Here is a 15,934-nt window from a genome sequence, read left to right on the forward strand (position 1 = left end):
AGACAACACAGAGTTACACATGGAGTCAACAATTAACAAGTCAATAACACAGTACAAAAAAGGCGAGTCTATATACATTGTGTGCAAAAGGCATGAGGAGGTAGGCGAATAATTACAATTTTGCAGATTAGCACTGGAGTGATAAATGATCAGATGGTCATGTACAGGTAGAGATACTGGTGTGCAAAAGAGCAGAAAAGTAAATAAATAAAAACAGTGTGGGGATGAGGTAGGTGAAAATGGGTGGGCTATTTACCAATAGACTATGTACAGCTGCAGCGATCGGTTAGCTGCTCAGATAGCACGTTTGAAGTTGGTGAGGGAGATAAAAGTCTCCAACTTCAGGGATTTTTGCAATTCGTTCCAGTCACAGGCAGCAGAGTACTGGAACGAAAGGCGGCCAAATGAGGTGTTGGCTTTAGGGATGATCAGTGAGATACACCTGCTGGAGCGCGTGCTACGGATGGGTGTTGCCATCGTGACCAGTGAACTGAGATAAGGCAGAGCTTTACCTAGAGTACTGGCTAACGTCGGTCCCGGAGCAAGCACCAATTAGCCTGGAGCTCATGCTAGGCCCTTTCTCCCGGCTTGCTAGAGGCCCATCAGCCACTCCTGGGCTACAATACCCGGACCCCTTCTACTGCCGGTACGGGGCACGGAACCCCGCCAATCCTTCACGACTGGACTACGACTTAATCTGCTCGAGGGGGGGTACTCAACTGGCCTCTACATCGCGACCACCCTGAATGACTCGGAACCCTACTAATCCATCATGACTGGTCTATCGACGTCATCAACTCGGAGACCAAAACAGACTTTGCTCCGTCGAGACATCCCTCTAGCTTGCTAGCCCCGGTCTGCTAGCTCGTAGCCCCGACCTGCTAGCTGTCTGAATCGCCGTGTCTCCAACCCGGTTACGCATGCCTCGCCGTAATATCAATATGCGTTGTCCACTACTGTCCTGGTTAGTGATTATATTCTTAATTCACTGTAGAGCCCTGCTCAATATGCCTTAACCTACCATTTTGATCCACGTCCCACATATGCAGTGACATCACCTGGTTTAAACATCTCTAGAGACAATATCTCTCTCATCATTACTCAATGCCTAGGTTAACCTCCAATGTACTCACATCCTACCATGCCGACAAGATAGAACTGCGGTGTTGCAATCTACTGCAGATAACCATCTTTCCAGAAACAAGTCTCTCACTGTTGCCGCTTGCTATAGACCACTCTCTGCCCCCAGCTGTGCTCTGAACACCATATGTGAATTGATTGCCCCCCATCTAGATTCAGAGCTCATGCTAGGTGACCTAAACTATGACATGCTTAACACCCAGGCCATCCTACAATCTAAGCTCGATGTCCTCAATCTCTGGTCTTGTGTCTTGTGGGTAAAAACTGTTGAGAAGCCTTTTTGTCCTAGACTTGGCACTCCCATACCGTTTGCCATGCGGTAGCAGAGAGAGCAGTCTATGGCTGGGGTGGCTGGGGTCTTTGACAATTTTTAGGGTCTTTCTCTGACAGCGCCTGGTGTAGAGGTCCTGGATGGCAGGCAGCTGAGCCCCAGTAATGTACTGGGCCGTACGCATTACCCTCTGTAGTGCCTTGCGGTCGGAGGCCGAGCAGTTGCCGTACCAGGCAGTGATGCAACCAGCCAGGATGCTCTCGATGTTGGAGCTGTAGAACCTTTTGAGGATCTCAGGACCCATGCCAAATCTTTTTAGTTTCCTGAGGGGGAATAGGCTTTGTCGTGCCCTCTTCACAACTGTCTTGGTGTGTTTGCACCATTGTAGTATGTTGGTGATGTGGACACCAAGGAAGTTGAAATTCTCAACCTTCTCCACTACAGCCCCGTCGATGAGAATGGGGACGTGCTCGGTCCTCCTTTTCCTGCAGTCCACAATCATCTCCTGAGAGAATGCCAAGAGTGTGCAAAGCTGTCATCAAGGCAAAGGGTGGCTACTTTGAAGAATCTCAATACAAAATCATTTTTGATATGTTTAACACTTTTTATTACTAAATGATCCCATATGTGTTATTTCATAGTTTTGATGTCTTCACTATTATTCACCAATGTAGAAAATAGTAAAAATACAGAAAAACCCTTGAATGAGTAGGTGTGAACAAACTTTTGACTGGTGTTGTATATACCTATTATGACACAGTTATTATGCTGGACCCACAAACATCACATCAAGTTCACATCTCTTCCTATAGTAGGAGACTGGCTCTAAGCCACCACATATTTGGGTAGTATTCAATATGTGGTTCAGGTCCTGTAGTGACGTTAGCATGATAATAAGGCATAATATATGAATGAATACAGGGCAGCATAAGTTACTGAGTTCATCAGCTGGGTTGAGCCGAGGTGGGAGGAGAGGAGACGGAAAGAAGAGCTGAGGAGAGGGAGAGGATGCTAGAGGAGATGGGGAGTACAGGAGAATGGAGGAGAGGAGAGGAGAGGAGAGGAGGAGGAGGAGAGGATAGGTGGGTGGCTGGCTGTGTTTTGATGGCTATGAAACATAAAAGCTGTCTGAGAATGTGCATGAAAAAGACAGAACATTCTGTCTGTACACTGGATTACAGACAGCTATTTCTAGCACTGGTGTTTAGGGAGACATGATGCCATCAGGGGCAGCTGTGGCTGACTGGGCCGGGCCGGGTGGATAGGGCCATGTCTGGCTCTAACCCAGTAAACAGACAGATAGGGAGAGAGAGGGGGGAGTGGGAGAGAGGGGGAGCAAAGGAAAAGGAGAGGAAGAGAGAAAGAGAGAGAGAGAGAGCGAGAGAGAGCTAAAGGGAGGGAGAGATGTGGAGATATAGAAAGAGCGATAGACAGAGAAAGAGAGAGGGAGGGGTCTCTCAGAGTTCTGCTCTGATAAGTCCTGACGGTTGTGTATTAAGAGAAAGAGACACGGTGACTGAGTTTAGTAGAAACTAGGTCAGGTGAGTTGGGCCCTGTCTGTCTACGCCCGGAACAAACTCAGCGCACTGTGGTATTGTCTGAAATGGCACCCTATTCCCTATGCAGTGCACCACTTTTGAGTGAATAGGGTGGGTTGCAATTTCTCCCGCAGACAGAGCACTGAGACTGCTCAGTAGTGCATGGCCCTTTCAAAAGTAGGGAATATGGTGTCATTTTAGACTCAGCCTGTGTGTCCTCAGGTCTGTCTGTATGTCTGAGGGGGGAACAGGAACAGTGACAGCGGGTCGTGTTCTGAGTGAGGAGGCAGAGGCAGAGGCAGGCAAACTGGGTCACCACAGACACAGCCAGAGGAAAAAATAAGATTACACAGGCAGACAACGAACAGCACTGTGAGCAGAATTAGATGGTAGGGTTTTTAGGACAGCCTTTTATGTAACAGCCAGAACACGACAGAGCAGAGCAGGGCAGACAGCTGAAACACTGGGAATATTTTCTCTCTCTTGCTGTTTGAGAACCACGATTTGGTTAAAACACTGTCCGTTGATCACCAGTTAAACTACATTTACTTATATCTTCTGTACATTCTTTCAATGGTCGTAGTATATCATGACATGATGCATGCATCCCAAGAACACTTTTCTAAATGTCTCTGAACGTCTTAGTTAGCTTCTACATGTTGAACAGTGGAGGAGGTGGTTTACGGAGCCTCAAATGCGAAAAGCTGAAATGCACAAAACAATTTGTTTTTCCATTATTGCTTTATTCGGTTCCTGGTTAGAATGTATAACCCATAGACAGTGATATACCAAAGCATCCTCTTTTCAGTGCTGTTGCCTATGAGGGAAGAGGGACGTATCATATATTGTTAGTGCTTATGACGCAGAATAGACAGGGAGTTATTCTGCTGTGAGGCAGCCTTTTCTCAGCACTGCCTTTAGGGGTAATAGTGAGGTGTAAACTCAGTGAAGTGTGAGGTAGACATCTCCAAGGTTGGGGTCAATTCAATTTGAATTCCAGTATATTCTGGAAGTACATTATAATTTCATTCCAATTCTCTTCAACCCGCTTTTCAAATAGGAACATTTGGAGTTGGAATATTGTTTGCTGTCTCAATTTATTTGATTTCAAATGGAACTGACCCCAACCCTGCTCTTCTGAGTGCAGCCTTTAGGGGGAACAGTGTGGTATAGACTGTGAGGTAGACTCTTCTCAGTGCCGCCTTTAGGGGGAACAGTGTGGTATAGACTGTGAGGTAGACTCTTCTCAGTGCCGCCTTTAGGGGGAACAGTGTGGTATAGACTGTGAACAGTGTGGTATAGACTGTGAGGTAGACTCTTCTGAGTGCAGCCTTTAGGGGGAACAGTGTGGTATAGACTGTGAGGTAGACTCTTCTGAGTGCCGCCTTTAGATGGAATAGTGCAACCTGGTCTCAGAGCATTTCATATTATTCTGTACGTAATTCCTAGACACTCCATTTGGAATGATATATTACGTTTCAGATAGTATGTATTAATTTGTGGATGTCCATCACCCATGTTGTATGATTTGCTACCAATTACAATTCGTATTATATGTTCCGGATTTGCAAAATGTACAATGGTTCCAAATTAACGAAACATGCATTATGTTACAAATTTCACCCAACACATGATATGTGTCACACCCTGGTCGAAATATATTATTTTATTCTTCATTTATTCAGTCAGGCCAGGGTGTGACATGAGTTATTGTGGTGTGTTTTTGTCTTGGGGTTTTGTGGGATGTCTAGCTTTAGTCTATGGCTGCCTGAGGCGGTTCTCAATCAGAGTCAGGTGATTATCGTTGTCTCTGATTGGGAACCATATTTAGGAAGCCATATTCTTTGTGTGTTTCGTGGGTGATTGTCCTTAGTGTCCTTGTTCCTGTCGCTGTGTTAGTTTACACTAGTACAGGCTGTTTCGGTTTTCGTTACGTTCATTTCGTTCTTTGTTTTTGTAGTATTTGTATATAGTATTAATTCGTGTTTACGTTTGTTGATTAAACATGGATCGCAATCTACACGCTGCATTTTGGTCCGACTCTCTTTCACCGCATGAAAACCGTTACAATATGTTACGAATTCTCGCTTGGTGGCTAATGTTAGCTAGCTGGCTAACTTTAGCTAGGCTATGCTAGGGGTTAGGGTTATGGGGTTGGGGTTAGGGTTAAGTTTAGGAGTTAGGTAAAGGGTTAAGTACAGGGTTAGGGGAAGGATTAGCTAAATGGGTTAGGATTAGGGGAAAGGTTAGCTAACATGCTAATTAGTTCCAAAGTATACTGAACACAAATATAAATGCAATAATTTCACGTAAGGAAAACATTCATTTGCAATGAATTCATTAGGCCCTAATCTATGGATTTGTTGTTCACAGATACCTAAAAAAATCGGCCTCACAGTGGGCCTCAGGATCTCGTCATGGTATATCTGTGCATTGAAATTGCTAGATAGATAAAATGCAGTTGTGTTCATTGTCTGTAGCTTATGCCTGCCCATATCTTAACCCCACCGCCACCATTGGACACTCTGTTCACAACAATGACATCAGTAAACCGCTCACTCACACGATGCCATGCATGTGGTCTTTGGTTGTAAGGTTGTAAGGCCAATTGGTCGTACTGATAAATTCTCTAAAACGACGTTGGTAGAAAATGTATGTTCAATTCTCTGGCAACAGAGATGCCATTTGCATGCTCCCTCAAAACTTGAGACATCTGTGGCATTGTGTTGTGTGACAAAACTGCACATTTTAAAGTGGCCTTTTATTGTCTCCAGCACAAGGTGCACCTGTGTAATGATCATGCTGTTTAATTAGCTTCTTGATATGCCACACCTGTCAGGTGGATTATCTTGGGATAAGGAGAAATGCTCAATAACATGGATTTAAACAAATTTGTGCACAACATTTGAGAGAAATAAGCTTTTTGTGCTTATGAAACATTTCTGGGATCTTTGTTTTCAGCTCATTAAATATGGGACCAACACTTTACATATTTGAAAAGTTGCTAATTAGCTAAAAGTTGTCCATGATGAGATTTGAACTTACATCCTTTGGGATGCCAGGCGTTCACGTTATACACCTGACCAACCACCCTACTTTCTTTTCTGTCTTAAGTATTTGTCTTATGTTGCCATACCAAACGCAACATATCATACTCATTGTAGTACTTTAAGCTACCCTATACTCCTAGGGCCAGATTCTGACCCGAGTTAAGCATGAGTAAATGGAAGGTTTTCTCTCTACGTGTATCTCTAGGTGTTTGTTTTCATTACTCCATTGTCAACATAGTCAGGAATCAAGTTTTCTAACTTTCAATATACAGAAATCCTCCCCATGTCTACAGATCCTATTTTGACCTTGACTTAATTCCATCACCTTTAAGGTGAGGAAACCATGAATAAGGTCTAGCGAACCTACTGGTTCCAAGTGGAAAAAGCATCTACTTATTTTTTTCTCATAGAAATAACACCATTTCCATGCACTGCAATTTACAACTTGATAAGAGCTATTGATAAGAGCTAGGTAAATGAGTAATCCGTTTGGATAAGGGAATTGTAAACATAAATTACACTTGTTTTAGATTTATTTGACCTTCATAGAGCTGAAATGGAATGGTGTGCCATTATGGGTAATTTAAATTATAGAGCCTTTTAACTTGCAGAGATGTTGTCCCTGCACTTTTGGTGCAGATATTATGCTTTATGGCCATACATGCACACTCATACACAAGTACAGCAGGGCGTGCAAACACTAACCCTAACCCTAACCCACACATGAAATCATTTTATTTGTGGTACAAAACCAAAACGGTTTCAGTTACTTTAGTCTAATAACATCCTGGCGTACTGATCAGAGTTACGGTGAACGTTTAGCGATTGGAGGTTTTAATAAAGAAATCTGATTTACTGTCACTGTATACTCCCCCTCCGGCGCTCTAGGTCACCTGGCTGCTCATTATTACGCACACCTGTCACCGCCAGTGCATCATCAGACTCACCTGGACTCCATCGAGGACCACTTTGGAAATAAGCATTTTAATTAATACTTTCAAGTGATATCCTCTGGGTCCACATTGTACATTGTGTTGTATATGTCTGTTGCCCAAAATAAAGTCAATTCAATCATCTGCCTGATTTCCTTCCCTGTATATGTCTGTAAGGGCCAGTGCAGGACAGGAGAAGCAGGTACGGGCAGTCAGACATTTATTGGGGAACAGACATAGAACAAGACAGGAACAGCATCAGCACACGGGTAACACGGACATATGGCAGTCAATGCAGCAGCGGGGGACAGAGCAGGGGAACTGACAAATATAGGGGAGGTTATTAACAGGTGATAAGTGAGTCCAGGAAGGTGTGCGTAAATGATGGTGGCAGGAGTGCGTAATGCAGAGCAGCGTGGTGGGGGAAGAGCGGGAGCAAGTGTGACAATGTCACTCCCTTTGGTTCCTTCCCTATATATGTCACTCCCTTTGGTTCCTTCCCTATATATGTCACTCCCTTTGGTTCCTTCCCTATATATGTCACTCCCTTTGTTTCCTTCCCTATATATGTCACTCCCTTTAGTTCCTTCCCTATATATGTCACTCCCTTTGGTTCCTTCCCTATATATGTCACTCCCTTTGGTTCCTTCCCTATATATGTCACTCCCTTTAGTTCCTTCCCTATATATGTCACTCCCTTTGGTTCCTTCCCTATATATGTCACTCCCTTTAGTTCCTTCCCTATATATGTCATTCCCTTTGGTTCCTTCCCTATATATGTCACTCCCTTTGGTTCCTTCCCTATATATGTCACTCCCTTTGGTTCCTTGCCTATATATGTCACTCCCTTTGTTTCCTTCCCTATATATGTCACTCCCTGTGGTTCCTTCCCTATATATGTCATTCCCTTTGGTTCCTTCCCCATATATGTCACTTCCTTTGGTTCCTTCCCTATATATGTCACTCCCTTTGGTTCCTTCCCTATATATGTCACTCCCTTTGGTTCCTTCCCTATATATGTCACTCCCTTTGGTTCCTTCCCTATATATGTCACTCCCTTTGGTTCCTTCCCTATATATGTCACTCCCTTTGGTTCCTGCCCCATATAAGTCACTCCCTTTGGTTCCTTACCTATATATGTCACTCCCTTTGGTTCCTTCCCTATATATGTCACTCCCTTTGGTTCCTTCCCCATACAAGTCACTCCCTTTGGTTCCTTACCTATATATGTCACTCCCTTTGGTTCCTTCCCTATATATGTCTCTCCCTTTGGTTCCTTCCCTATATATGTCACTCCCTGTGATTCCTTCCCTATATAAGTCACTCCCTTTGGTTCCTTCCCTATATATGTCACTCCCTTTGGTTCCTTCCCTATATAAGTCACTCCCTTAGGTTCCTTCCCTATATATGTCACTCCCTTTGGTTCCTTCCCTATATATGTCACTCCCTTTGGTTCCTTCCCTATATAAGTCACTCCCTTTGGTTCCTTCCCTATATATGTCACTCCCTTTGGTTCCTTCCCTATATATGTCACTCCCTTTGGTTCCTTCCCTATATATGTCATTGCCTTTGGTTCCTTCCCTATATATGGCATTCCCTTTGGTTCCTTCCCCATATATGTCACTTCCTTTGGTTCCTTCCCTATATATGTTACTCCCTTTGGTTCCTTACCTATATATGTCACTCCCTTTGGTTCCTTCCCTATATATGTCTCTCCCTTTGGTTCCTTCCCTATATATGTCACTCCCTTTGTTCCTTCCCCATATAAGTCACTCCCTTTGGTTCCTTACCTATATATGTCACTCCCTTTGGTTCCTTCGCTATATATGTCACTCCCTTTTGTTCCTTCCCTATATATGTCACTCCCTTTGGTTCCTGCCCCATATACGTCACTCCCTTTGGTTCCTTACCTATATATGTCACTCCCTTTGGTTCCTTTCCTATATATGTCACTCCCTTTGGTTCCTTCCCCATACAAGTCACTCCCTTTGGTTCCTTACCTATATATGTCACTCCCTTTGGTTCCGTCCCTATATATGTCTCTCCCTTTGGTTCCTTCCCTATATATGTCACTCCCTGTGGTTCCTTCCCTATATAAGTCACTCCCTTTGGTTCCTTCCCTATATATGTCACTCCCTTTGGTTCCTTCCCTATATAAGTCACTCCCTTTGGTTCCTTCCCTATATATGTCACTCCCTTTGGTTCCTTCCCTATATATGTCACTCCCTTTGGTTCCTTCCCTATATATGTCATTGCCTTTGGTTCCTTCCCTATATATGGCATTCCCTTTGGTTCCTTCCCCATATATGTCACTTCCTTTGGTTCCTTCCCTATATATGTCACTCCCTTTGGTTCCTTACCTATATATGTCACTCCCTTTGGTTCCTTCCCTATATATGTCATTGCCTTTGGTTCCTTCCCTATATATGGCATTCCCTTTGGTTCCTTCCCCATATATGTCACTTCCTTTGGTTCCTTCCCTATATATGTCACTCCCTTTGGTTCCTTCCCTATATATGTCTCTCCCTTTGGTTCCTTCCCTATATATGTCACTCCCTTTGTTCCTTCCCCATATAAGTCACTCCCTTTGGTTCCTTACCTATATATGTCACTCCCTTTGGTTCCTTCGCTATATATGTCACTCCCTTTTGTTCCTTCCCTATACATGTCACTCCCTTTGGTTCCTGCCCCATATAAGTCACTCCCTTTGGTTCCTTACCTATATATGTCACTCCCTTTGGTTCCTTCCCTATATATGTCACTCCCTTTGGTTCCTTCCCCATACAAGTCACTCCCTTTGGTTCCTTACCTATATATGTCACTCCCTTTGGTTCCTTCCCTATACATGTCTCTCCCTTTGGTTCCTTCCCTATATATGTCACTCCCTGTGGTTCCTTCCCTATATAAGTCACTCCCTTTGGTTCCTTCCCTATATATGTCACTCCCTTTGGTTCCTTCCCTATATAAGTCACTACCTTTGGTTCCTTCCCTATATATGTCACTCCCTTTGGTTCCTTACCTATATATGTCACTCCCTTTGGTTCCTTCCCTATATATGTCATTGCCTTTGGTTCCTTCCCTATATATGGCATTCCCTTTGGTTCCTTCCCCATATATGTCACTTCCTTTGGATCCTTCCCTATATATGTCACTCCCTTTGGTTCCTTACCTATATATGTCACTCCCTTTGGTTCCTTCACTATATATTTCTCTCCCTTTGGTTCCTTCCCTATATATGTCACTCCCTTTGGTTCCTTCCCCATATAAGTCACTCCCTTTGGTTCCTTACCTATATATGTCACTCCCTTTGGTTCCTTCGCTATATATGTCACTCCCTTTGGTTCCTTCCCTATATATGTCACTCCCTTTGGTTCCTTCCCCATATAAGTCACTCCCTTTGGTTCCTTCCCCATATAAGTCACTCCCTTTGGTTCCTTCCCTATATATGTCACTCCCTTTGGTTCCTTCCCTATATAAGTCACTCCCTTTGGTTCCTTCCCTATATATGTCACTCCCTTTTGTTCCTTCCCTATATATGTCACTCCCTGTGGTTCCTTCCCCATATAAGTCACTCCCTTTGGTTCCTTACCTATATAAGTCACTCCCTTTGATTCCTTCACTTTATATGTCGATCCCTGTGGTTCCTTCCCCATATAAGTCACTCCCTTTGGTTCCTTATCTATATAAGTCACTCCCTTTGATTCCTTCACTTTATATGTCGATCCCTGTGGTTCCTTCCCCATATAAGTCACTCCCTTTGGTTCATTCCCTATATATGTCACTCCCTTTGGTTCCTTCCCTATATATGACACTCCCTTTGGTTCCTTCCCTATATATGTCATTGCCTTTGGTTCCTTCCCTATATATGTCACTCCCTTTGGTTCCTTCCCCATATATGTCACTTCCTTTGGTTCCTTCCCTATATATGTCACTCCCTTTTGTTCCTTCCCTATATATGTCACTCCCTTTGGTTCCATACCTATATATGTCACTCCCTTTTGTTCCTTCGCTATATATGTCACTCCCTTTGGTTCCTTCCCTATATATGTCACTCCCTTTGGTTCCTGCCCCATATAAGTCACTCCCTTTGGTTCCTTACCTATATATGTCACTCCCTTTGGTTCCTTCGCTATATATGTCACTCCCTTTGGTTCCTTACCTATATATGTCACTCCCTTTGGTTCCTTCCCTATATATGTCACTCCCTTTGGTTCCTTCCCCATACAAGTCACTCCCTTTGGTTCCTTACCTATATATGTCACTCCCTTTGGTTCCTTCCCTATATATGTCTCTCCCTTTGGTTCCTTCCCTATATATGTCATCCCTTTGTTCCTTCCCCATATATCACTCCCTTTGTTCCTTACCTCCCCCTTTGTTCCTTCCCCATATATGTCACTCCCTTTGGTTCCTTACCTTTGGTTCCTTCCCCATATATGTCACTCCCTTTGGTTCCTTCCCTATATATGTCACTCCCTTTGGTTCCTTCCCTATATATGTCACTCCCTTTGGTTCCTTCCCCATATAAGTCACTCCCTTTGGTTCCTTACCTATATATGTCACTCCCTTTGGTTCCTTCGCTATATATGTCACTCCCTTTGGTTCCTTCCCCATATAAGTCACTCCCTTTGGTTCCTTACCTATATATGTCACTCCCTTTGGTTCCTTCCCTATATATGTCTCTCCCTTTGGTTCCTTCCCTATATATGTCACTCCCTTGATTCCTTCCCTATATAAGTCACTCCCTTTGGTTCCTTCCCTATATATGTCACTCCCTTTGGTTCCTTCCCTATATAAGTCACTCCATCACTCCCTTTGGTTCCTTCCCTATATATGTCACTCCCTTTGGTTCCTTCCCTATATATGTCACTCCCTTTGGTTCCTTCCCTATATAAGTCACTCCCTTTGGTTCCTTCCCTATATATGTCACTCCCTTTGGTTCCTTCCCTATATATGTCACTCCCTTTGGTTCCTTCCCTATATATGTCATTGCCTTTGGTTCCTTCCCTATATATGGCATTCCCTTTGGTTCCTTCCCCATATATGTCACTTCCTTTGGTTCCTTCCCTATATATGTCACTCCCTTTGGTTCCTTCCCTATATATGTCACTCCCTTTGGTTCCTTCCCTATATATGTCTCTCCCTTTGGTTCCTTCCCTATATATGTCACTCCCTTTGTTCCTTCCCTTCCCTATAAGTCACTCCCTTTGGTTCCTTACCTATATATGTCACTCCCTTTGTTCCTTCCCTATATATGTCACTCCCTTTGGTTCCTTCCCTATATATGTCACTCCCTTTGGTTCCTGCCCCATATAAGTCACTCCCTTTGGTTCCTTCCCTATATATGTCACTCCCTTTTGTTCCTTCCCCATACAAGTCACTCCCTTTGGTTCCTTACCTATATATGTCACTCCCTTTGGTTCCTTCCCTATATATGTCTCTCCCTTTGGTTCCTTCCCTATATATGTCACTCCCTGTGGTTCCTTCCCTATATAAGTCACTCCCTTTGGTTCCTTCCCTATATATGTCACTCCCTTTGGTTCCTTCCCTTTATAAGTCACTCCCTTTGGTTCCTTCCCTATATGTGTCACTCCCTTTGGTTCCTTCCCTATATATGTCACTCCCTTTGGTTCCTTCCCTATATATGTCATTGCCTTTGGTTCCTTCCCTATATATGGCATTCCCTTTGGTTCCTTCCCCATATATGTCACTTCCTTTGGTTCCTTCCCTATATATGTCACTCCCTTTGGTTCCTTACCTATATATGTCACTCCCTTTGGTTCCTTCCCTATATATGTCTCTCCCTTTGGTTCCTTCCCTATATATGTCACTCCCTTTGGTTCCTTCCCTATATATGTCTCTCCCTTTGGTTCCTTCCCTATATATGTCACTCCCTTTGGTTCCTTCCCCATATAAGTCACTCCCTTTGGTTCCTTACCTATATATGTCACTCCCTTTGGTTCCTTCGCTATATATGTCACTCCCTTTGGTTCCTTCCCTATATATGTCACTCCCTTTGGTTCCTGCCCCATATAAGTCACTCCCTTTGGTTCCTTACCTATATATGTCACTCCCTTTGGTTCCTTCCCTATATATATCACTCCCTTTGGTTCCTTCCCCATACAAGTCACTCCCTTTGGTTCCTTACCTATATATGTCACTCCCTTTGGTTCCTTCCCTATATATGTCTCTCCCTTTGGTTCCTTCCTTATATATGTCACTCCCTGTGGTTCCTTCCCTATATAAGTCACTCCCTTTGGTTCCTTCCCTATATATGTCACTCCCTTTGGTTCCTTCCCTATATATGTCACTCCCTGTGGTTCCTTCCCCATATAAGTCACTCCCTTTGATTCCTTCCCTATATATGTCACTCCCTGTGGTTCCTTCCCCATATAAGTCACTCCCTTTGGTTCCTTCCCTATATATGTCACTCCCTTTGGTTCCTTCCCTATATATGTCACTCCCTGTGGTTCCTTACCTATATAAGTCACTCCCTTTGATTCCTTCCCTATATATGTCACTCCCTGTGGTTCCTTCCCCATATAAGTCACTCCCTTTGGTTCCTTCCCTATATATGTCACTCCCTTTGGTTCCTTCCCTATATATGTCACTCCCTGTGGTTCCTTCCCCATATAAGTCACTCCCTTTGGTTCCTTACCTATATATGTCACTCCCTTTGATTCCTTCCCTATATATGTCACTCCCTTTGGTTCCTTTCCCTATATATGTCACTCCCTGTGGTTCCTTCCCCAGTCGTTATTGTTTCTGTTTCATGTCTGTGCGATGTTTCGTGTTTTGTATTGTTGGGTTTATTTATTAAATGATTCACTCCCTGAACCTGCTCCCTGACTCCCAGTGAACACATTATATTTACAGAGGTACCTTATTGTTTTATTGGTTTTATTGGAGACATCTAATCAAACAGGAAAAGAGAATTGAGAAATATACTATTTCGTAATTAGGGAGAGGCCTTTTTTTATGACAATGCTTTTAGATTGAAAAACTCAGTGCCCCCATACAAAAAAAAATCACCTTGAAGCACATTGAAGGGCAGTAAGACGCTGCACCAATAATGCATAGTCACTAGTCTTGCGCTTCTAGGTCTTCTAGGATTGCATCCCAAATGGCACCCTATTCTCTGTATTGTGCACTACTTTCGACAAGAGCCTTATGGACCCGGGTCAAAAGCAGTACACTGTATTGGGAATAGGGTGCCATCAGGGAGGCAGACCCAGACATCACACCATATTCTCCTTTGAGAAATGCAGAACGACTCACATGTATTACACACATATCTTCAGTGCATATTATTAAGATGCCTACAGCATACATTTCATGGAGAAAAAAAATCTAAGAACATATATAAAACACATACATGTAGCATCCTGTGCAGTGCGCGTATACAGTACATGCTCATAAACACAGAGTATGTTCACAAGCAGACAAACACACATGCTGGACTTAAGTCTGACTGCACTCTCACTGGTGGCTGCTCTGTCGAGAGAGTCGCTGGTTGGAGCTGGAGCGGCTGGGATGGGAGGGGGAGGATAACAGAGGAGGACGAACAGCCAGGATTGGAGTCCCACACAGGGGAGCTAGCCAGTGGGAAAGAAATCTGTGTTCATTTCAGTGTGCCTCTCTGTTAGGAGGGCGCTCTGCTCTCTGTGGCTGGCTATGTTTTCAGATGACTTCCAGAGTGTGTGCAGGCTCAGGCCTTTGTGTGCTCTCTGCTCTCTCTGTGCTCGCTCTTTCTTTTTTTCAGTCTCTGTTTATCAGGACTGTTTTGTTAGGAGCTGGTTGAGGAGTCGACCTGGCAGGAGAACGGCAGAACTGGATTTGAACGAAAGAATAAGAAAGAAGGGGAAGAAGAGAAGGGAACAAACATCGAAAAGAGAAGTGCAGAGAGAAGAGAGGAGTTTGGAACACGTATGTCTTCCATCTTAAGAGGAGAGAAATCTGAGGAACCAACGTCGTTGGAAAGACAGAGAGCGACTGAAAGGTACAACCTGCAAACAACAAGGTAGGAAGTGCATTGGAACTGTGGAGACTTCGACTATTTTAATTGCATTCAGAATATTCATTTATCTGAGAAAAGTTTAAAATAATGTTCAAATGTGTTCCTCGTATTCACGTGTGCACAGTTTCTAAGGTTGCTTGTGATGGACATTTCTATGTTAAAGTGTGTGTGTGTGTGTGTGTGTGTGTGTATGTGTGTGTGCTCAGCTGCATTGCTCTCTTTCTCCCAGGGCATGTCTGTGTCTCTTTGTGGTCAGACGTTCAGACGTCTCACACTTCCAGAAATAGAAACACGCACACACACACACACACACACACGCACACGCACACGCACACGCACACGCACACGCACGCGCACACACACACACACACACACACACACACACACACACACACACACACACACACACACACACACACACACACACACACACACACACACACACACACACACACACACACACACACACGCACACAGGAGAAGCAGCAGGCAGAGGACACAGCACCACTGTCTCTCGAGTCAGTCCACACTGTACTGAGTGAAATCCAGGGAAGAAACCCTCAGGGAAGAGTTTGGTTGGACAACATAATTGTCTGCCGGGTGAGAGAACACTGGCCTTGTCTCCAATAACAGACACACAAATACATTCAATTGCATGACTATCAGATATAAATAACATTCTGCAGTCCATAAGGCTATTGTTGATATATTCAAATGTCATTAATATTTTATGCTATTGTGTTGACATAGTTTTTTTCATATTATTATTGTGGTGCCTTTGTATTTCACTGAGGTTCAGGGGGTTTATGAACTCCTTGGTCTTTCGGAGTTTGTTTTCAGGCAGCACCAGCCATAAATTATGGTGCAATGATGTGAGATGATGTCAGCATGAATACATTCCTTAGCTCTACGCTTTTTTTATTATGATACTATTTGATTGTTATAATAACTAATAATTATGATACACTACATAACCAACAGTATGTGGA

The 15,934-nt window shown here is 43.7% G+C and overlaps 1 long non-coding RNA gene across 1 annotated transcript in view; it reads left to right on the top strand.

The window, feature by feature from the left end:
- The first annotated feature begins 14,582 nt into the window (after nucleotides 1-14,582).
- Nucleotides 14,583-15,934, top strand: part of LOC135508763 (uncharacterized) — a 56,446-nt gene continuing 55,094 nt past the window's right edge. Inside the window, exon 1 of the long non-coding RNA XR_010450856.1 lies at nucleotides 14,583-14,948. This is a non-coding gene — a long non-coding RNA (uncharacterized LOC135508763). The remainder of the gene's footprint in view (nucleotides 14,949-15,934) is intronic.

The sequence above is a fragment of the Oncorhynchus masou genome, chromosome 22 (assembly GCF_036934945.1).
Source record: "Oncorhynchus masou masou isolate Uvic2021 chromosome 22, UVic_Omas_1.1, whole genome shotgun sequence".
Classification (NCBI taxonomy): domain Eukaryota; kingdom Metazoa; phylum Chordata; class Actinopteri; order Salmoniformes; family Salmonidae; genus Oncorhynchus; species Oncorhynchus masou.